The following is a 22,217-nucleotide window of genomic DNA, read 5'->3' as shown; positions in this document are numbered from 1 at the left end:
CAAAATACCAGCAAACCAAATTCAATAGCACATCGAAAAGATTATACACGAAGATCAAGCGGATTTATCCCAAGGATGCAAACATGGATCAACATGTACAAAATCAATAAATATGATACATCAACAGAAAGAAAGACAAAAACCATATGATCAGCTCAATAGATACAGAAAAAGCATTTGATAAAATTCAACATCCCTTCACAATAAAATCTCTCAACAAGTTAGGAATAGAAGAAACAAACCTTAAAACAATAAAGGCCATATATGACAAATCCATAGGTAGCATCATAATGAACAGGGAAAAGTTGAAAGCCTTTCTTCTAAGATCCCAAACAAGACAAAGATGTCTACTTTCGCCATGTTTATTCAACATCCTACTGGAAGTCCTAGACAGAGCTATTAGGCAAGGGAAAGAAATAAAGGACATTCAAATTGAGAAGGCAATAGTCAAACTGTTTCTGCTCACAGATGACATGATTTTATATATAGAAAACCTAAAGACTCTACAAAAAAAAAAAAAAAAAAAACTACTAAAAGTAAAAACTAAATTGCAGGATACAAAATCAATACACAAAAGCAGTCCACATTTCTATGTGCCAATAGTAGACAATCTGAAAAAGAAATTAAGAGAGAAATCTATTTCCGGACAAGATGGCCGAATAGGAAGAGCTCCGGTCTGCAACTCCCAGCAAGGAAAACACAGAAGGCGGGTGACTTCTGCATTTCCAACTGAAGTACCTGGTTCATCTCACTGGGAATGGTTAGACAGTGGGTGCAGCCCATAGAGGGAGAGCAGAAGCAGGGTGGGGTGTCACCTCACCTGGAAAGCAAAGGGGTAGGGGAATTCCCTCCCCTAGCCAAGGGAGGCCCTAAAAGGCCATGCCATGACGGATAGTGTTATCAGGCCCAGATACTATGCTTTTCCCATGGTCTTTGCAACCTGAAGACCAGGAGATTTTCTCGGGTGCCTACACCACCAGGGCCCTGGGTTTCAAGCACAAAACTGGGCAGCTGTTTGGGCAGACACTGAGCTAGCTGCAATAATTTTTTTTTTTTCATACCCCAGTGGCTCCTAGAATGCCAGTGAGACAGAACCATTCACTCCGCTGGAAAGGGGCCTGAAGCCAGGGAGCCAAGTGATCTAGTTCAGCAGATTCCACGCCTATGGAGCCCTGCAAGCTAAGATCTACTGGCTTGAAATCCTTGCTGCCAGCACAGCAGTCTGAAGTTGACCTGGGACACTAGAGCTTGGTGGAGGGAGGGGCATCCACAGTTACTGAGGCTTGAGTAGGTGATTTTCCACTCACAATGTAAAAACCTCCAGGAAGTTCGGACTGGGTGGAGCCCACCACAGCACCACAAAGCCTCTCTAGCCATACTGCCTCTCTAGATTCCTCCTCTCTGGGCAGGGCATCTCTGAGAGAAAGGCAGCAGCCCCAGTCAGATAAAACTCCCATCTACCTTGGACACAGCACTTGGGGGAAGGGGTGGCTGCAGGTGCAGCTTCAGCAGACTTAAACTTTCTGCCTGCTGGCTCTGAAGAGAGCAGATCTCCAGCACAGCGTTTGAGCACTGCTAAGGGACAGACTGCCTCCTCAAGTGGGTCTCTGGTCCCCATGCTTTCTGATGGGGAGACACCTCCCAGCAGGGGTCAATGGACACCTCATACATGAGAGCTACAGCTGGCATCTGGTAGATGCCCCTTTGGGATGAAGCTTTCAGAGGTAGGAGCAGGCAGCAATCTTTGCTGTTCTGTAGCCTCTGCTGGTGATACGCAGGCAAACAGGGTCTGGAATGGACCCCCAGAAAACTCCAGCAGACCTGCAGAAGAGGGTCCTGACTGTTAGAAGGAAAACTAACTAACAGAAAACAAGAGCATCAACATCAACAAGAAGGACAACCATGCAAAAACTCCATCCGAAGGTCACCAACAGCAAAGAGACCAAAGGTAGATAAATCCACAAAGATGAGGAAAAACCAGTGCAAAAAAGCTGAAAATTCCAAAAACCAGAATGCCTCCAAAGGATCACAACTCCTCTTCAGCAAGGGAAGAAAATTGGATGGAGAATGAGTTTGACAAATTTACAGAAGTAGGCTTCAGAAGATGGGAATAAAAAACTCCTCCAAGCTGAAAGAGCATGTTCTAACCCAATGCAAGGAAGTTAAACCTTGACAAAAGGTTACAGGAGTTGCTAACTAGAATAACCAGTTTAGAGAAGAACATTGATGATCTGATGGAGCTGAAAAACACAGCACGAGAACTTTGTGAAGCATACACAAGTATCAATAGCCAAATCAATCAACTGGAAGAAAGGACATCAGAGATTGAAGATCAACTTAATGAAATAAAGCATGAAGACAAGATTAGAGAAAAAAGATTGAAAAGGAATGAACAAAGCCTACAAGAAATATGGGACTATGTGAAAAGACCAAACCTACATTTGATTGGTATACCTGAAAGTGATGGGGAGAATGCAACCAAGTTGGAACAGTTCAGGATATTATCCAGAAGAACTTCCCCAACCTAGCAAGACAGGCCAACATTCAAATTCATGAAATACAGAGAACACCACAAAGATACTCCTCGAGAAGAGCAACCCCAAGACACATAACCATCAGATTCACCAAGGTTGAAATGAAGGAAAAAATTTTAAGGGCAGCTAGAGAGAAAGATCGGGTTACTCACAAACGGAAGCCCATCAGACTAACAGCAGATCTCTAGGCAGAAACGCTACAAGCCTGAAGAGAGTGGGGGCCAATATTCAACATTCTTAAAGAATTTTCTTTTGAGAAATGTCTGTTCATATCCTTTGCCCACTTTTTGATGGGGTTGGTTTTTCCTTGTAAATTTGTTTGAGTTCTTTGTAGGTTCTGGATAGTAGCCCTTTGTCAGATGAGTAGATTGCAAACATTTTCTCCCATTCTGTAGGTTGCCTGTTCACTCTAATGGTAGTTTCTTTTGCTGTGCAGAAGCTCTTTAGTTTTTGTCCTTTGTAGGGACATGGATGCAGCTGGAAACCATCACTCTTAGCAAACTATCACAAGAACAGAAAACCAAACACCGCATGTTCTCACTTATAGGTGGGAACTGAACAATGAGATCACTTGGACTCGGGAAGGGGAACATCACATACCAGGGCCTATCATGGGGAGGGGGGAGGGGGGAGGGATGGCATTGGGAGTTATACCTGATGTAAATGACGAGTTGATGGGTGCTGACGAGTTGATGGGTGCAGCACACCAACATGGCACAAGTATACATATGTAACAAACCTGCACATTATGCACATGTACCCTAGAACTTAAAGTATAATAATAATAATAATAATAAAGAAAAGAATTTTCAACCCAGAATTTAATATCTGGTCAAACTAAGCTTCATAAGTGAAGGAGAAATAAAATCCTTTACAGACAAGCAAATGCTGAGGGATTTTGTCACCACCAGGCCTGCCTTATAAGAGCTCCTGAAGGAAGTACTAAACATGGAAAGGAAAAACTGCTACTAGCCACTGCAAAAACAAACCCAAATGTAAAGGCCATCGATATTGTGAAAAAACTGCATCAACTAATGGGCAAAATAACCAGCCAGCACCATAATGATGACAGTATCAAATTCACACATAACAATATTAACCTTAAATGTAAATGGGCTAAATGCCCCAATTAAAAGGCACAGACTGGCTTATTGGATAAAGAGTCAAGACCCACTGGTGTGCTATATTCAGGAGACCCATCTCACATGCAAAGACACACATAGGCTCAAAATAAAGGGATGGAGGAAGATTTACCAAGCAAATGGAAACCAAAAAAAGGGGGGGTTGCAATCCTAGTCTCTTATAAAATAGACTTTAAACCAACAAAAATAAAAAAAGACAAAGAAGGGCATTACATAATGGTAAAAGGATCAATGCAACAAGAAGAGCTAACTATCCTAAATATATATGCACCCAATACAAGAGCACCCGGATTCATAAAGCAAGTTCTCAGAGACCTACAAAGAGACTTAGACTCCCACACAATAATAATGGGAGACTTTAACACCCCACTGTCAATATTAGACAGATCAACAAGACAGAAAATTAACAAGGATATTCAGGACTTGAACTCAGCTCTGGACCAAGTGGACTTAATAGACCTCTACAAAACTCTCCACCCCAAATCAACAGAATATACATTCTTCTCAGCACTTCATCACACTTATTCTAAAATTGACCACATAATTGGAAGTAAAACACTCGTCACTAAATGCAAAAGAATGGAAATCATAACAGTCTCTCAGACCACAGTGCAATCAAATTAAAACTCAGGATTAAAATACTTACCAAAAATTGCACAAATACATAAAAGAAATACAGATGAACAACCTCCTCCTGAATGACTACTGGGTAAATAACTAAATGAAGGCAGAAATAAAGATGTTCTTTGAAACCAATGAGAACAAAGACACAACGTACCAGAATCTTTGGGATACATTTAAAGCAGTGTGTAAAGGGAAATTTATAGCACTAAATGCCCACAAGAGAAAGCACGAAAGATCTAAAATCGATACCCTAACATCACAATTAAAAGAACTAGAGAAGCAACAGCAAACAAATTCAAAAGCTAGCAGAAGACATGAAAAAACTAAGATCAGAGCAAAACTGAAGGAGATAGAGACATGAAAAATCCTTTTAAAAATCAATGAATCCAGGAGCTGGTTTCCTGAAAAAATCAACAAAATAGACCACTAGTTAGACTAATAAATAAGAAAAGAGAGAAGAATCAAATAGACGCAATAAAAAATGATATAGGGGATATCACCACTGATCCCACTGATCCCACAGAAATACAAACTACCATCAGAGAACACTATAAACACCTCTATGCAAATTAACTAGAAAATCTAGAAGAAATGAATAAATTCCTGGACACATACACCCTCCCAAGTCTAAGCCAGGAAGAAGTCGAATCCCAGAATAGACCAATAACAAGTTCTGAAATTGATGCAGTAATTAATAGCCTACCAACCAAAAGAAGTCTGCGTCCAGAAGGATTCACAGCTACGTTCTACCAGAGGTACAAAGAGAAGCTGGTACCATTCCTTCTGAAACTATTCCAATCAATAGCAAAAGAGGGAATCCTCCTTAACTCATTTTATGAGGCCAACATCATCCTGATATCAAAACCTAGCAGAGGCATAACACACACAAAAAAATTTCAGGCTACTATCCCTGATTAACATTGATGAAAAAATACTCAATAAAATACTGGCAAACTGAACACAGCAGCACATCAAAAAGCTTATCCACCACAATCAAGTTGGTTTCATCCCTGGGATGCAAGGCTGGTTCAACATATGCAAATCAATAAATGTAATCCATCACATAAACAGAATCAATGACAAAAACTACATGATTATCTCAATAGATGCAGAAAAGGCCTTCAATACAATTCAAAACCTCTTCATGCTACAAACTCTCAATAAACTAGGTATCCATGGAACATATCTCAAATTAATAAGAGCTATTTATGACAAATCCACAACCGACATCATACTGAATAGGCAAAAACTGAAAGAATTCCTTTTGAAAACCAGCACAAGCAAAGGATGCCTTCTCTCATCACTGCTGTTCAACATAGTATTGGAAGTTCTGGCCAGGGCAATCAGGCAAGAGAAAGCAATAAAGCATTCAAATAGGAAGAGAGGAAGTCACACTGTCTCTGTTTGCAGACGACATGATTGTATATTTAGAAAACCCCATCATCTCAGCCCAAAACCTCCTTAAACTGATAAGCAACTTCAGCAAAGTCTCAGGATACAAAATCAATGTGCAAAAATCACAAGCATTCCTATACACCAATAACAGACAAACAGTGAGCCAAATCATAAGTAAACTCCCATTCACAACTGCTACAAAGAGAATAAAATATCTAGGAATACAACTTACAAGGGATGTGGAGAAACTCTTCAAGGAGAACTACAAACCACTGCTCAAAGAAATAAGAAAGGACACAAACAAATGGAAAAACATTACATGCTCATGGATAGGAAGAATCAATACCATGAAAATGGCCATACTGCCCAAAGTAATTTATAGATTCAATGTTACTCCCATCAAGCTACCACTGAGTTTCTTCACAGAATTTAAAAAAACTACTTTAAATTTCATATGGAACCAAAAAAGAGCCCATAGAGCCAAGACAATTCTAAGCAAAAAGACCAAAGCTGGAGGTATCATACGACCTTACTTCAGACTATACTACAAGGCTATGGTAACCAAAACAGCATGGTACTGTTACCAGAACAGATATTTAGACTAATGGAACAGAACCGAGGCCTCAGAAATAATACCACACATCTACAACCATCTGATCTTTGACAAATCTGACAAAAAGAAGCAATGGGGAAAGGATTCCCTATTTAATAAATGGCATCGGGAAAACTGGCCAGCCATATGTAGAAAACTGAAACTGGACCTTATACAAAAATTATAAAGTGTACATACCTTATACAAAAATTAAGTCAAGATGCATTAAAGATTTAAATGTAAGACCTAAAACCATAAAAACCCTAGAAGAAAACCTAGGCAATACCATTCAAGACATAGGCATGGGCAAAGATTTCATGACTAAAACACCAAAAGCAATTGCAACAAAAGCCAAAATTGACAAATGGGATGTAATTAAACTAAAGAGCTTCTGCACAGCAAAATAAACTATCATCAGAGTGAACAGGCAACCTAGAGAATGGGAGAAATTTTTTGCAATCTATCTATCTGACAAAGGGCTGATATCTAGAATCTACTAGAAACTTAAACAAATTTACAAGAAAAAAACAAACAACCCCATCAAAAAGCAGGTGAAGGATATGAACAGACACTCAAGCATATGAAAAAAAGTGCATCATCACTGGTCATTAGAGAAACGCAAATCAAAACCACAATGAGATACCGTCTCATGCCAGTTAGAAAGGCGATCATTAAAAAGCCAGGAAACAACAGATGCTGGCGAGGATGTGGAGAAATAGGAACACTTTTACATTGTTGATGGGAGTGTAAATTATTTCAACCATTGTGGAAGACACTGTGGCAATTCCTCAAGGATCTAGAACTAGAAATACCATTTGACCCAGCAATCCCATTACTGTGTATATATCCAAAGGATTATAAATCATTCTACTATATAGACACATGCACACGTATGTTTATTGCACCACTATTCACAATAGCAAAGACTTGGAATCAACCCAAATGCCCATCAGTGTTAGAATGGATAAAGAAAATGTGGCACATATACATCATGGAACACTATGCAGCCATAAAAAAGAATGAGTTCGGCCAGGCACAGTGGCTCACGCCTGTAATCCCAGAACTTTGGGAGGCTGAGGCAGGCAGATCGCGAGGTCAGGAGATCGAAACCATCCCGGCTAACACAGTGAAACCCCGTCTCTACTAAAAATACAAAAAAATTAGCTGGGCGTGGTGGTGGGTGCCTGTAGTCCCAGCTACTCGGGAGGCTGAGGCAGGAGGATGGCGTGAACCCAGGAGACAGAGCTTGCAGTGAGCCGAGATCACACCACTGAACTCCAGCCTGGGCGACAGAGTAAGACTCCATCTCAAAAAAAAAAAAGAATGAGTTCATGTCCCTTGCAGGGACATGGATGAAGCTGGAAACCATCATTCTCAGCAAACTAACACAGGAACAGAAAGCCAAACACTGCATGTTCTCACTCATAAGTAGAAGTTGAACAATGAGAACATATGGGCATAGGGAGGGGAACATCATACACTGGTGTCTGTTGGGGGTGGGGGGCATGGGGATGGATAATATTATGAGAAATACCTAGTGTAGATGACAAGTTAATGGGTGCAACAAACCATCATGGCACACGTATACCTATGTAACAAATCTGCACAATTTGCACATGTATCCCAGAACTTAAAGTGTAACTTTAAAAAAGAAAGAAAGAAATCTAATTTACAATGGCTACAAAAACAAGATAAAATATCTAGGAATAAATTTAACCAAAGAGACAAAATATCTCTACAATGAAAACTGTAAAACATTGATTTAAAAATAATAGAAGAGGACACACACAAAAAATAAAAAGATACTTCACGTTTATGGATTGGAAGAATTGATATTTTTTAAAAGTCCATAATACCCAAGGTGATCTACAGATTCAATGTAATCCATATAAAAACATCAATGATATTCTTCTCAGAAATAGAAAAAACAATCCCAAAATTTGGTATAGTACCACAAAAGACTCCAAATAGCCAAAGCAATCCTGGGCAAAAAGAAAAAAGCTGGAGACATCCTACTACCCGACTTTAAAATATAATACAAAAGCTATAGTAACCAAACAGCATGGTACTGACACTAATAGATACATAGACCAATGGAACAGAATAGAGAACCCAGAAATAAATCCATGTATTTACAGTCAACTGATTTTCAATGAAGGCATCAAGAACAAAATTGCGGAAAGAACAATCTCTTCAATAAACGGTTTTGAGAAAACTGAATATCTACATGCAAAAGAATGAAACTAGACCCTTACCTCCCACCATGTACAAAAATCAACTCAAAATGCATTAAAGATTTAAACATATGACCCAAAACTATAAAACTACTAGACAAAAACATAGGGGAAATACTTCAGGACATTAGTCCAGGTAAAGACTTCTTGGATTCATCTCAAAGCACATGCAACAAAAAGAAAAATAGACAAATAGGATTATATCAAACTAAAAAGATCCTCACAGCAAAGGAAACAATCAACAGAGTGAAGAGACAACCTAAAGATTGGAAGAAAATATTTACAAACTATCGATCCAACAAGGGATTAATATCTAGTGTATATGAAGACTCAGACAGCAGCAGCAAAGACAAAAAATCCAATTAAAAAATGAGCAAACACTCTAAATACACATTTTCTTAAAAGAAGCCATCAGGTGTATGAAAAAAAATGCTCAACATTACTAATCATCAGGGAAACACAAATCAGAAACACAATGAGATATCATCTTACCAGTTAAAATGGCTATTATCAAAAAGACAAAAAATTCAAATGTTGGCAAGAATGTGGAGAAAGGGGAATTATTATGGACTGTTTATGTGAATGTGATTTAATACAGCCATTACAGAAAACAGTATGGCTGTTAGCCAAAAAACTAAAAATAGAAATATCATATGATCCAATCATCCCATTACTGGGTGTATATCCAGAGGAAAGGAAATCAGTATGTCAGAGCTACCTGCACTCCCCTGCTTACTGCAGCACTATTTACAGCAGCCAAAATATGAAATAAACCAGTATCCATCAATGGATAAATGGACACAGAAAGTGTGGTATATATGCACAATGGAATATCATTCAGCCATGGGAAAGAATGGAATTCTGTCATTTGTGACAACACAGATGAGCCTGGAGGACACTGTGTTAGTGAAATAAGCCAGGCACAGAAAGACAAATATCACATATTCTCATTTATATGTGGTAGCTAAAAAAGTGGATTTTATGGAGGCAGAAAATAGAACAGTGGTTACGAGAGACAGAATGGAAAGAGGAGAGAGGGATAAGAAAAGATTGGTTAACAGGTACAAAATTACAATTAGGTAGGAGGAATAGGTTCTAATGTTCTGTAAAACAGCAGGGTGACTGTAGTTAACAATAATTTACTGTATATTTCAAATTAGCTAGATGAGAGAATTTTGAATATTCCCAACACAAGGAAATAATAAATGTTTGAGGTGATGGATATACCAATTACCTTGATTTGATCATTATACATTGTATATAGGTATCAAAATATCACATGTACTCTATAAATATGTACAATTATTATGTGTCACATATTCTTTTATGGGATCTAAAAATCAAAACAAATTTTTTAATGCAGGTGACAAAATTTTGCAGAACTGGTTTAAGAATTATAGGTGAAATATACACAGGCAAAACTCATTTTATTGCTCTTTGTTTTATTGCACTTTGCAGATACTGTGTTTTTACAAAGAGGTTATTTACAAAGAGGTTTGGGGCAACCTTGCATTGAGAAAGTGTATTGGCACCATTTTTCCAATAGCATTTGCTCATTTCATGTCTCTGTGTCACATGTTGGTAATGCCTGTGATATTTAAAATGTGTTATTACTATTAGTGTTGTAATAAGTCTGCTTTGGTGATGTGTGATCAGCAATCTTTGATTTTACTATTATAATTTTGGGGGTGCCACAAACAGTGCTCATATTAAGTGCATCATATTAAGATGGAAAACTTAATAAATAAATGTTGTGTGTGTTCTGATGGCTTCACCAACTGGCCATTCCCCTGTCTCTCTTTCTTTCTTTGGGCTCCCTATTCCCTGAGACACAACCATATTGACATTAGGCCAATGAATAACCCTCAATGACCTCTAATTGTTCAAGCAAAAGGAAAAGTCACATGCTCCTCACTTTAAATCAAAAGCTAGAAATTATTAAGTTTGGTGAGTAAAGCATGCTGAAAGCCAAGATAGAGCAAAGCTAGGCATCTTGCACGAACAGTTAGTTTGGAATGGAAAGAAAAAGTTCTTGAAGGAAATGAAAAGTGCTTCTTCAGTGAACACACTAATAATAGGAGAGCAGAACAGCCTTATTGCTGATAGGGAGAAAGCTTGAGCGGTCTGGATAGAAGATCAAACCAGGTACAATATTCCTTTAAGCCAAAGCTTAATCCAGAGCAAGGTACTAACTCTCCTCAATTCTGTAAAGGTTGAGAGAAGTAAGGAAGGTGCAGAAGAAAAGTATGAAGGTGGCAGAGGTTAGTTCATGAAAGTTAAGGAAAGAAGTATCTCCATAATATAAAATACAAGGCAAAGCAGCAAGTGCTGATATAGAAGCTGCAGCAAATTTTAAAGAAAATCTAACTAAGATAATTGATGATGATGGCTACACTAAACAACAGATTATCAACACAGGTAAAACAGCCTTCTCTAGGAAGAAGGTGACATGTAGGATGTTCATAGCTAGAGATGAGAAATCAATGCCTGGCTTCAAATCTTCAAAGAACAAGCTGACTCTCTTTTCAGAGGGTAATACAGCTGGTGACTTTAAGTTTAAGCCAATTATCATGTGCCATTCAGAAAACCCTACAGCCCTTAGAAATTATGTTAAACCTACTCTGCCCATGCTCTATAAATGGAATAAAAAAACCTGGATGACATCACGTGTTTACGGCATAGTTCACTGAACGTTTTAAGCCCACTGTTGAGACCTACTGCTAGGGAAAAAAAAGATTCCTTTCAAAACATTACTCCTCATTGACAATGCACCTGGTCATCCAAGAGCTGTGATGGAGGTATATGAAGAAATGAATGCTGCTTTCATGCCTGCTCACACAACATCCGTTCTGTAGCCCATGGATCTAGAAGTCATTCTTACTTTCAAGTTTTATTACTTAAGATATTCATTTTGTAAGGCTACAACTGCCACAGATAGCAATTCCTCTGATAGATCTGGGCAAGGTACACTGAAAACTTTATGGAAAGGATTCCCCATTTTAGATGCTATTAAGAACATTCATGATTCATGAAAGGGAGTCATATCAACATTAACAGGAGTTTGGAAGAAGCTGACTCCAATCCTTATGGATGAGTTGGAGAGGTTCCAGATTTTACTACAGGAAAAACTGCAGATGTGGTGGAAATAATAATAAAATTAGAGTTAGAAGTGGAGCCTGAAGATGTGACTGAATTGCTGCAAGCTCATAACATTTTCACAGATGAGGAGTTGCTCCTTATGGATGAACAAAGAAAGTGGTTTCTTCTGATAGAATCTTCTCCTGGTGAAGATGCTATAAAAATTGTTGAAATGACGAAGGATTTAGACTATTATATAACTTATTTTTTTACATAAAATTAGTTAATAAAGCAAGAGCAGGGTCAGAGATGATTGACTCCAACTTTGAAAGAATTCTACTGTGGGTAAAATGCTATCAAATAGCATTCCACGCTACAGAGAAATCTTTCATGAAAGGCAGAGTCAACTGATGTTTCAAACTTATTGTGGCCTTATCTTCAGCAACTATCACACTGATCAGTCAGCAGCCATCAACATTAAGGCCAGGCCCTCCACCAGCAAAAAGATTATGACTCACCGAAGGCTCAGATGATCATTAGCATTTTTCAGCAATATTTTTAACTGAAGGTATGGTCATTATTTTTTAAGATATAATGCTATTATGCACTTAACAGACTACAGTTTAGTATAAACATTACTTTTATATGCAATTGGAAACCAAGAAATTCATGTGGCTCACTTTTTTATGGTGATCTGGATCCAAACCCACAATATTTCTGAGGTATGCCTGTAAAGCAACTAGTGCACAGTAGGCACTTAATAAATGGCAGCTATTATTCATATTGGACATACTAACTTAATTGATGAAATAGCTAGGGAATACCCAGTGAGTCACGTACTTGTAGAAAATGTGTGGTATTTGAATTACTTCTCAATGATGATTTTTAAAAATTTCATCACCAAAAATAACCAGTATATTTATGGATGTATAGAAAAGCTAGCACCTCTACAATGTGCAGGGCTAAAAATATTATGTGAAATCCTAGAAACACTAGGATCTACAAGGGCTGTCTGACTACATTTTAGCATTCAACACATCATTTCAGATTATCTTCTAAAGCCGAAAGGCCATTAATCCATTAAAACACATTATTTTAAACAATCATCAAACTGCACTACTACTGTGCCATTCTGATAAGCTGGGTTAGATTTTTTTCCTTTTTTATTGGCCTTTTTTCTCAGTTGCTCCAAAATGAAACATGACTAAAAAGTAAGATAACGGGCTTCCTTATGTGATGGTAAACAAGTTCCAAAGAGTTCCTAAGATGTCTCACTCAATAGCAGCACAATTGAAATGGAAGCAAAGCTTCCTAGAATGACAACTCATGACTTAGTTGTGGAGGCTGGAGGCTCTGGGATGTTCATTTTTAAAGACCAATTTCATTCCATTTAGAGAAATAGAGTCTCTCAGATGCCCCCAACCGGTCTTATGGAGGCAGGTGGGGCAGGGGATTGTAGTGAGACCTCCTCTAAGTTATTCTGGACAGTACATCATGCAATAGATTGACCTTCACATTAGCCTGCAAGTAGACCTTTTGAGGGTTCACAGATACAGAGGAAAGTACTGTCCAATGTTAGGAATTAAAAATCCTCAAGATATGCACGTGATTAATACATGCAGACAAATATATCTTGGTTTGATGGTGTTTTCTCAGAGTCCCAGAAAAGAAATTACTTAGTATGAAATCCTGGCTTATAATGTGGTCTTTTAGAATAAGAATATCTGAATCTAACCCTCCTAAAGTCAAAGTTGTGCTAAGCACTGTCTATATCTAACAATATTGTAAGTCTCTAATCTGTTGTATATGATATTCTATTGCCAGGCCAACTCAGTATTTATCAATTAGAAATTGGGAAGAAGCAAATTTTATTTTGCCTTTAAATGACTCTTTGCATCCAGTTCTTCCTCCTCAACAAAACTTTGCACTTTGGTGTTAGTTACAAGAAGTATTTCCTCCCTAAAGCTCCACCAGGTTGCCTTCTGGTAGAAACTGTTTTTTCATGTGCCACAGACCCTGGGGGGCAGGACATCCAAGTTACAACAGTTCAAGCCAAGTGGCTGCAGGACCCATACAGCTGTGACTTCTGTCAGCTCTTAAATAAAACATTAGATGTGTGTCTATTGTTTGTGAACTGTCCATGGTCCCTTTTCAGCTGGCTGGGGTTAAAGGGCATGTAGATTAGTAGGCCAGCTGTTTGGTAATTGTCACAGCCAGTTACTCGGTAACCTATAAGACAGCATTCTCTGGAGGTAATATATTTGTTGCTAAGCAATGAATTCAGGTAAAATACCTTTCCCTGGTTCTTTTTGGTCCAGTTTTAGAACACAGGGTATTGGTTACACTGTCTTCTCCCACAGCCTATTCACACCTCTTTTGTTTTTCTACCCAGGCCATGAAATGAGTGCCGATGAGTTGGGACAGCCCTGTTTACTGGGACTTATCAACTGCTAATGCAGTCCAGCAGTAAGCAAATGGCTGGGCAGCAGTATTTCTTGGGATGTGCTCTGAGGTAGCCACTGTCATAAAGTCCCTTCAAGATCTTAGCTTGGGAATTGGCCAATATATCCGTCAGATGGGCACGAAGAAGAGCAAAAACAATGGCAAGAATGTGATGAGAAGAAAGGTAAATGGATGCCTGGTGATGTGTGCCCACATCAGTTACAAACTTCATTATTATTATTATTATTATTATTATTATTATTATTATTATTATGTTTACAGTTTGAAATACATACTTGCCCTCAATACTTAAGCATAAATGCTTTTTAAGTAAACCACTCTGTTACAGAGACCAAGAGCACTGGGTAAGAGGGGACTCTGGCAGAAAACCTCAGTTTAGTCCTCTCAGAATAGGTTTGAGCCATCTTCCTCCTCTAAGGAGTTTGCTGCAGATAACATAAACAACCAGTTTCTCAACTACATTTCTTTCTACCTTAAAATTTTGAAGCCCTTATGGCCTGTTGTTACAGGAGACCATCTAAGGTAAGCCCCACTCACTTTGTTGTTTCCCCTGGCAGTGTTTCAGTAGAAGAGATAAAAGAAAGAGTGGTGTTTGGGTTCTCAGAAAAACCTATTAATTCAACTGAGCATTCTTACCACTTTCTGAAGAAAATCACGGTTCCTCAGAGCAGGGTGTGGGTTCTATCTGGGACTCTCATGTGCTGGGGCCCTGCCACTGTCACTTCTTCCATGTGTGAGCCTCACATTAGCTATACCACACCAGTTAGCAGGTAGACATTTTCCTCCCCAAAATGATATTCATGTTCAAAAACGTTCACAGAGAAATTCCTTTCAATGGCAATCGCCACTAGGAAATGCTAAAGATTTCTTTTTTTTATGGTGAACCAACATATACCCACAGAATATGAAAATCATGGGATACAATGTGCTTCAAGCCCAGCACAGAAGCCATGCTCTTGCTGAAGTTCTTGCTCAAGACTCCCAGCTGGCAAAAAGGGGCTCTGCCAGGCAGCCACGGCCCCACCTCACTGGGTGATGGTAACAGCAACAGGGTCTGAAACACAACTCCACCTTTGATTCGCGAGGTGGCCTTCAGCAAATTACCCAGCCTCTCTCAGCCTCAATGCCCTCATTTTTAAAATGAGCATAAAAATAAAGTTGGTTAAAAACAGGGTTGCTATGGGAATTACATGAAGTAATACATGTAACCTCCTAAGTGCATAATAATTGCTAGCCGTGGTTATAGTTACCTCTCCTTTGGAGCCCACACTGTACCAAACTAAACAAACAAATGCCTGTTGAGTGTCCACTGTGGGCAAGGCTCTGCTTGTCAGTTAAAATCTTGTTAGAGTGAATGAAAATAAAACATTGAAAAGAAAAGCACTTTTGGTATTCATTACTTAAGGTTCTTATATGATTTTCCTAGAGAAACAGACCTATAGAGAGTACAAGAGTTACACAGCAGAAACCCGTACCACGTGTGGGACACACACCTCTGCTTGTGCAGAAGTTTGTATGCCTGTGTTCGCCCAGTGAGCCCACTGCATTTGAAGGGGGCATGGGCATTTCGCTCTGCAGCTTCCCCTCGGCCCAGCAAACCACTGGCAACAACCAATGGTCAAAAATCATGTTCAAGTTGTTGAGTTAGGAAAGGATGAGGCAGAGAAAAGAAAAAAGGTCAGGTTCAAAGCATTGCCTGTAGTTTTTGTCATTTTCTTGTCTGTTTCCTTTTAAATTCAAAGTGTTCAAAGCCCTTTAGGAACTCTTTTGCCACCTAGGTAAGTTGGCAGGCAATCTTACTCTCTCCAATACATGGATATGAGATGATTGAGAAAATAAGTAGTGGGCTGGAACCCTAAACTATAACAAACACACAAAACAACGAAACATTAATACCTACAAAATTCCATGCAGGTTTCCTAAGGCCTTCTCCCATATCTTAATTCATGGTTTCCCTTGAAATGGCAATGTAGATAAACCAGTACTTAAATGTAAAAAGCAAAGCTCTGAGTGCTTCAATAAAAGGGATTGATAAAGACAAGAGAGATGAGTAGTATTCCGTGCATTGAGAGGCTAAACACCCAAAGGGCTGGCCACAGCTCTACCTGGGTAGACCTCACAGCTCAACTCTACAGAATCCTCTGTTGGGCAGACCTTATCATAAACATGGATTAAGGACCAAGGGCCACACAGTAAACTGACAAACCAAAAAGACAAAAAGAATCCTCCAGCACAACTTTTGTGGGGGAAAAAAAAAAAAAGGAGAAATCATAGTCTGACTTCTGAGGCTGGTGACAGTTTAATGGACTCTATTTATGTAAGGAATAAAGGCTTGGGTTTAAAAGAAATTTTTTAACTTCATAAAGTAGGTTAAAGAAGCCATTACACTTCTCACTTGCAATTTTTACATGGTAAATGTATCAGCTGACACCTCTAAGTAGAACACAAAAGAAAATACCCTGCCACCAGAGGCTGAAGCAGGCGGATCATGAGGTCAAGAGATCAAGACCATCCTGGCCAACATGGTAAAACCCTGCCTCTACCAAAAATACAAAAATTGGCTGGGTGCGGTGGATCACACCTGTAATTCCAGCACTTCGGGAGGCCGAGGTCAGGAGATCAAGACCATCCTGGCTAACACAGTAAAACCCCGTCTCTACTAAAAATACAAAAACAAAATTAGCCGGGCACGGCGGCAGGCGCCTGTCGTCCCAGCTACTCGGGAGGTTGAGGCGAGAGAATGTCGTGAACCTGGCGGAGGCTGCAGTGAGCCAAGATCGCGCCACTGCACTCCAGCCTGGCAACAGAGTGAGACTCATCTCAAAAAAATGAAAATAACAGAAATACCCTGCCACCTGTGTAACTCACTGAATTGTTTTGTTCTTAAACTTCACCCTTTGTTAGATTAATAATCAGTTGTAACATAGGCTCATAAAATGAAAGTGGGTTTTTACCATCTTTTCACATCTTACCTTAGCACTATCACCTTCTTCTAATGATTTCCTCGTTATAACAATTTCCTCATATATTGGGATGCTCCTTTGGACAGCATTACCTCATAAAGAAGTTATTTTGATATTTCAGGAATAAAACCCCTTCGGATAGAGTCCAAGAGCTGCTATCACTTTAAAACAAATGGCTCTTGGCAACAAATATTAAAACTCCCGTGCGTTTTAACTTAGGTTCTGAAGTATTAAATGTCAGAACCCTAAACTAAGACACACTTGCTTTTTTGCTATTTCCCACCTCTGAGTATTACAAGATACAATATATTGACAGTGTTTTATATTTATACTTCACACAAACAAGGCGTAATTGCACATTTTATCACCACACAAAATAAACGTAGGCAAACATCTCTTTCTTCCTGTCTTGTATGTTGTCATTTGGCCAGGAGGCATTATGTTTGCCCTTTATTCCTGTTTTGTGAGTGAGTTGTGTTTTAACTAAACTTTCTTTTTTTCCTGGAGTTAGCAGTGATCAATTAGTTGCCTCCTTACCCCGAACAATTAGCGAAGATCTCTCTCTGTGTGTATCCTTCCTAAGTCCTTAGCCCAGAGCTCTCCACCACTAGAAACAATTCTTTTTTTTTTTTTTAATTTTGAGACAGGAGATATTGGGAACATGCAAATAGACAGTAAAAGGCCTCTCAAAAGTATGCTGTTTTTAGAATGCACTTATCACCAGCATGGTACACATCTACCTGATTATTTCTTATCTAGACAAAACTCTGGTGAGGGTTTTTTTGTTTGCTTTGGTTTGGTTTGGTTTTTTCTTTTTCTGTCTCACAAAAACCAAGTGTTCTCCAGCAATGAGGCAACGGAAAAAATCAATACTTGCCATGTACCATGTAACCAATAGAATAAGGGGAATGATTTATGTATGGTTGGATGCAGCCTGAATCAGCTGGGGCCTCGTACAGAGAGCAAGAAAAAGAGAGAGGAAGAGACACAGAGAGAGAAAGAGAGAGAGAAGAAACAAGGGGAGATAGCAGGGAGCTCAATTGCAGTGATTATTTCTACAGTGTGGCCAGATTTTTTTTTTTTTCTGCAGTAATAATCCCCCTTTCCAGCACTACAGGACATAGGGAAAGCCTGCAATTTGCGGAATATCTGATGGCTCAGCTTTCCCCTCCTTTCCTCGGAGTCATGATGCCATGTTCATATTAAGGTGCACTGAGAAGGGGAGAATGATGTATGGCTTGCAGTCCTTCAACCTTCCAGTCATCTCCACCCTAAGAAAGACTAGTGATGAGTCGGCGAGCATTAGTTGACAGTCAAATTATCAACAGGATTAAAAATAAATAAATAAAGTGCTCCAGCAACGCTTCCTAAGAAGACCAGCGGGAAGAGCCTACAGACGAGAACTACTCTATACCCCAGGAGTTTCTGCTGGAAATATAGTTTGGTTAACTGGAAATCCAGGGCGCTGCAGCATTTAAAGGTATTTCATCCTGAAGGCAACTTTTAAGGTAGCTGATATTCTTACTCAAAGCTTAGATATGAACTGTAGTTATGTGCTTGTGGTGGGGAGGTGGAAATAGAAAGCCCCAAGCCCAGCTACTTCACAGCTGGATACCTGGTACTATTGTATATTGAATTCTAGTAGTTGTGACTTTAAACTGGGTTAATCATTTGCTTCAGGATGACATAATATATGGAGATATATATATATATGTTTATTAAATAACATAATCGTTTATAAAATTCCCTGCTTCAATCCAGGATGAACCTTGCAGGACTTGATGAGAGGCATATTTGACTATTTCTTTGGAATATCTTTGTTTTCTGCGGTGTATTTAAATGGATCTAAATTTGTTTTCATGAGTTACCTTCTTTATATGTTGTGCTTGAAAATGTAGAAAGGTTGACAGCATTTCATTTCCATCAGTCTGTTGAACAAGACTGAATTATGTCCTTTTATGAGGAACACTGATGCCATATAATTTTTTATGATGTTTTCACGTTCTTTAACCCAGATACAGTATTAACACCACAGTTTGATATTCCACTAAAATATCCTATATTCTGTATATGATTCATTACACCACACGTAATCCATGGAAAGATATTTTAAATACTGAGTATGTCAGAATAATGTCACGTTGTTAATGTTTGCTTAATTGGGAGCTGGTAGTGTTAACACCCAAAAACTGTTAAAATAGCTTTTCCCCCTTCAGTTGAAAGTGTCTATTCAACCCAATATTATCATAAACTCTCTTGACAAAATGCCATGTAATTTTAAAAATTTGTATGTTTACCTTATATAAATTATCTTCAACTCTATTGACTAAATATCATACTGTTTAAAATATGTAATGTTAACCCTATAAAAATTATCTTGAACTCTTTTCACAAAATTCCATGTTGGTTTTTCCATACGTACATTCAAAGTGTCCTGGATGGCAATTTTTGGCATTTTTCCACACATATATTTATCATCTAATTTTTGCTTTCATTTATGACATAATTATTTTTGTGATTCTTACATACCGTATTTAGCTCCTCATTTACACTGCAGAGTTTGTGGATTTATTTCATAGTTAAGTTTGTACACATAGAATAAAAGATTAAAAATAAAGTGCAGATAGCTACAAACTATAAAAAACTCTTCTCAGTAGTCCTTGTCTTTTAAATTGCTCATCACACTTTAATACCATTTTTATAGGTGTCGTTGAAGAGCAGTTAAGCTGAAGCTTTATTAGTTATAAATCAGTAAATACTCTCATGTCTGCACTTAAATATCTAGTCATTGAGAGATTTGATCTACCCTATTCCTTACAGAATTCTTTTGGGAAGATTTCTAAGTAAACTTCACTAAACATATATAATTTTCTTCCTCTGAACAAAATTGAGAACAATAAAAATGTAGTCCATAAGCAAACTGTACATAATGAAATATCTTTCCGTAATTACAATACAGAACTGATTATCCAAACCAGCAGAAATTATGCATAATCGTTTTAAATGGGGAAGACCAGGTAGGTATCTGCTGCCTCTCTCTACGTAAGGCAAGATTAGCACTGTTTTTTACATTTTGATCTTGCTCCTCATTCTCCTTTTCAATCTTCTATTGGCCCAGACAGGTGAAACAACAGAAACCCATTACCATCTTTACTTTTGGTTCCGCTGTCTCAGCCACGCCGTCCAGGTGAGGGTTAATAAACAGAGAAAACCTGGAGAGGGTCCAAATAAACTGAGAACTGTAAAGACGAAGCCCAACGCTGCAAACATCTTAGCCAGAAAGAACACTCTTAGCACCCTACAAGCAGGTATGTGCTTACCAGCAAACTAAAGCAAATGGAAATTACGAAGCATGATCGCCACCAGCGAGGTGCTGCTGAACTATAAGGTAAGTACAACTAGGACCTTATTGTAGATGTATTTTTAGAGCTATGTTGCTGCCACTTCAGAAAAACTGTTATCTATAGCAGAGAAAAAGCTTAAAAGCCTGCCAAAGGCCACGGAGAGTGTTCAATGAGTTTGGCCAAGTCTATTATATTATTTGAGATGGGCCTTCCAACCACAGGTACCTGAGGGGTTAGCAAACAGAATCCTGGCCCTAACAATACCAGAATCGCACCAAACGAGTACTAAACTAACTGCAGGGAGCAGATGGGTAAATAAGAAGTCCAAGAGCTGGATTTCATTGTTAGTTAATAGACTTCCAACACATGTCCTGTCGTTTAAAAAGTTTATTTCTACCAAATGTAAACTTCCCAAGTTCTAATGAAAGCTGACAATGCTCCCCAGTATGAGATTAATTTCTTATCAACATCTGGAGTTAAAATTCATAGGTTCATAAATTCATGGCTGAAACTCATGTTGGCATCTTACACTGTGACAGAAAAACATATCTTCTCACTGTAAGCAAGAGTCTTCAGTGAACACCTACTATGGTTTATATTCTCCTTCATCGGTGGTTAAAATTTCACTGATGAAATACCCATTAAAGAGAAAATCAATGTCTGAGCTTAACCACCTGCTTTGTTTCAGCACCACAAATTATTTTAAAAACTGATTAACACGAGTAACTCACTATTTAGGAAATACAGCAAATAGTGTTTCATATTGCTATCTGTCATGCGAAAAAGAAGTTAAGTTGACATACAGTCCTTTGCTCAATAATTAATTAATCCATTTAATACAAATAAATGAAAGAACTGATCAAAAATCCACATTTTTAAAGTCTAATTTCATCTTTGTATGATGAATACAAATGAAAACATTCTCACGTTAAAAATAAAAATATTATTACTTTTAAATACATCTGCTTCTACCTAAGAGATAACTTGTAGGCTCTCCATAAAAGAACTATTTCTCACTCTATTTCTTTTTTCTGCAATTAGTCTATAGCACCCAGAGCATCATGGATTAGTCTAGTTTAATCTGAACATAATTGGATAGCAAGTTTCTATTTTCTAATCTAAACAAGCTCATGTTAAAAATACATAGAACTTGGATTCTATTTAACAGAAAGGCTAAATAAGCAGAATAAAATATGACAACTCATTTCTGTACTGTTAAAATATCATTACCTGTATTTTGCAGACCTTGCCAAGGCATGAAAGCGCAGGCAACAGTCTACTGAAAATATTAAAAAGACGTATGTCCAGACCCACACTTCAGCTGATTCCCCTGATAGAATGAGGTTCTTTGGCCCTCGTCCTGGCTGTTTGCATTTGCATCTTTATAGATTATGAGGAGATATAGATCCTTCCGTCTCTCACAAATCTGTCCAATTCTCGCCACTACTTAGAATGGTTTTACTATATGGGCTGCCTCATTTATGCAAGCAGAATTTTCTCTCATAAGATCTAAATGAGAACACATCTTCCATCCCTACCCCCAGAGAATAATCCAAAAGATGGGAGGTTCTTAATAGAACAATTAATTGTGATAAATTTCTGATTTTTGCTCCTTCGTCCAGGCCTATTTCCATGGCAACATCCTCTCATCCTATTGTTGGGTTGTTCTTCATTCACACAGCAGGTTAAGCCCAGGGCAGCCAGGGCAGGCTGATGGTCAGCTTTTATTTTCTCTGGCCCTTCAACAAAGGTTAGTTGAGGTCACCAGAAGCCAAAGGGTAATTACTTTTCCTCCTCAGGGTTAAAGGTACACAGATTGCTATTGGGACAACTGTATGGATGACCTTC

At 38.4% G+C, this 22,217-nt stretch overlaps 2 long non-coding RNA genes across 3 annotated transcripts in view; one reads left to right on the top strand and one right to left on the bottom strand.

Moving 5' to 3' along the window:
- LOC103220231 (uncharacterized) overlaps nt 1-22,217 on the bottom strand; it is a 98,144-nt gene that overhangs the window by 38,599 nt on the left and 37,328 nt on the right. The gene's annotated exons all lie outside the window — the stretch shown is intronic.
- The window catches only part of LOC119627238 (uncharacterized), an 85,181-nt gene continuing 83,272 nt past the window's right edge, over nt 20,309-22,217 (top strand). The window contains exon 1 of the long non-coding RNA XR_005243337.2: nt 20,309-20,413. This is a non-coding gene — a long non-coding RNA (uncharacterized lncRNA). The remainder of the gene's footprint in view (nt 20,414-22,217) is intronic.

Source organism: Chlorocebus sabaeus, chromosome 14, assembly GCF_047675955.1.
Source record: "Chlorocebus sabaeus isolate Y175 chromosome 14, mChlSab1.0.hap1, whole genome shotgun sequence".
NCBI classification, from domain to species: Eukaryota; Metazoa; Chordata; class Mammalia; order Primates; family Cercopithecidae; genus Chlorocebus; species Chlorocebus sabaeus.
This window is presented reverse-complemented; position numbering and strand designations above follow the sequence as displayed.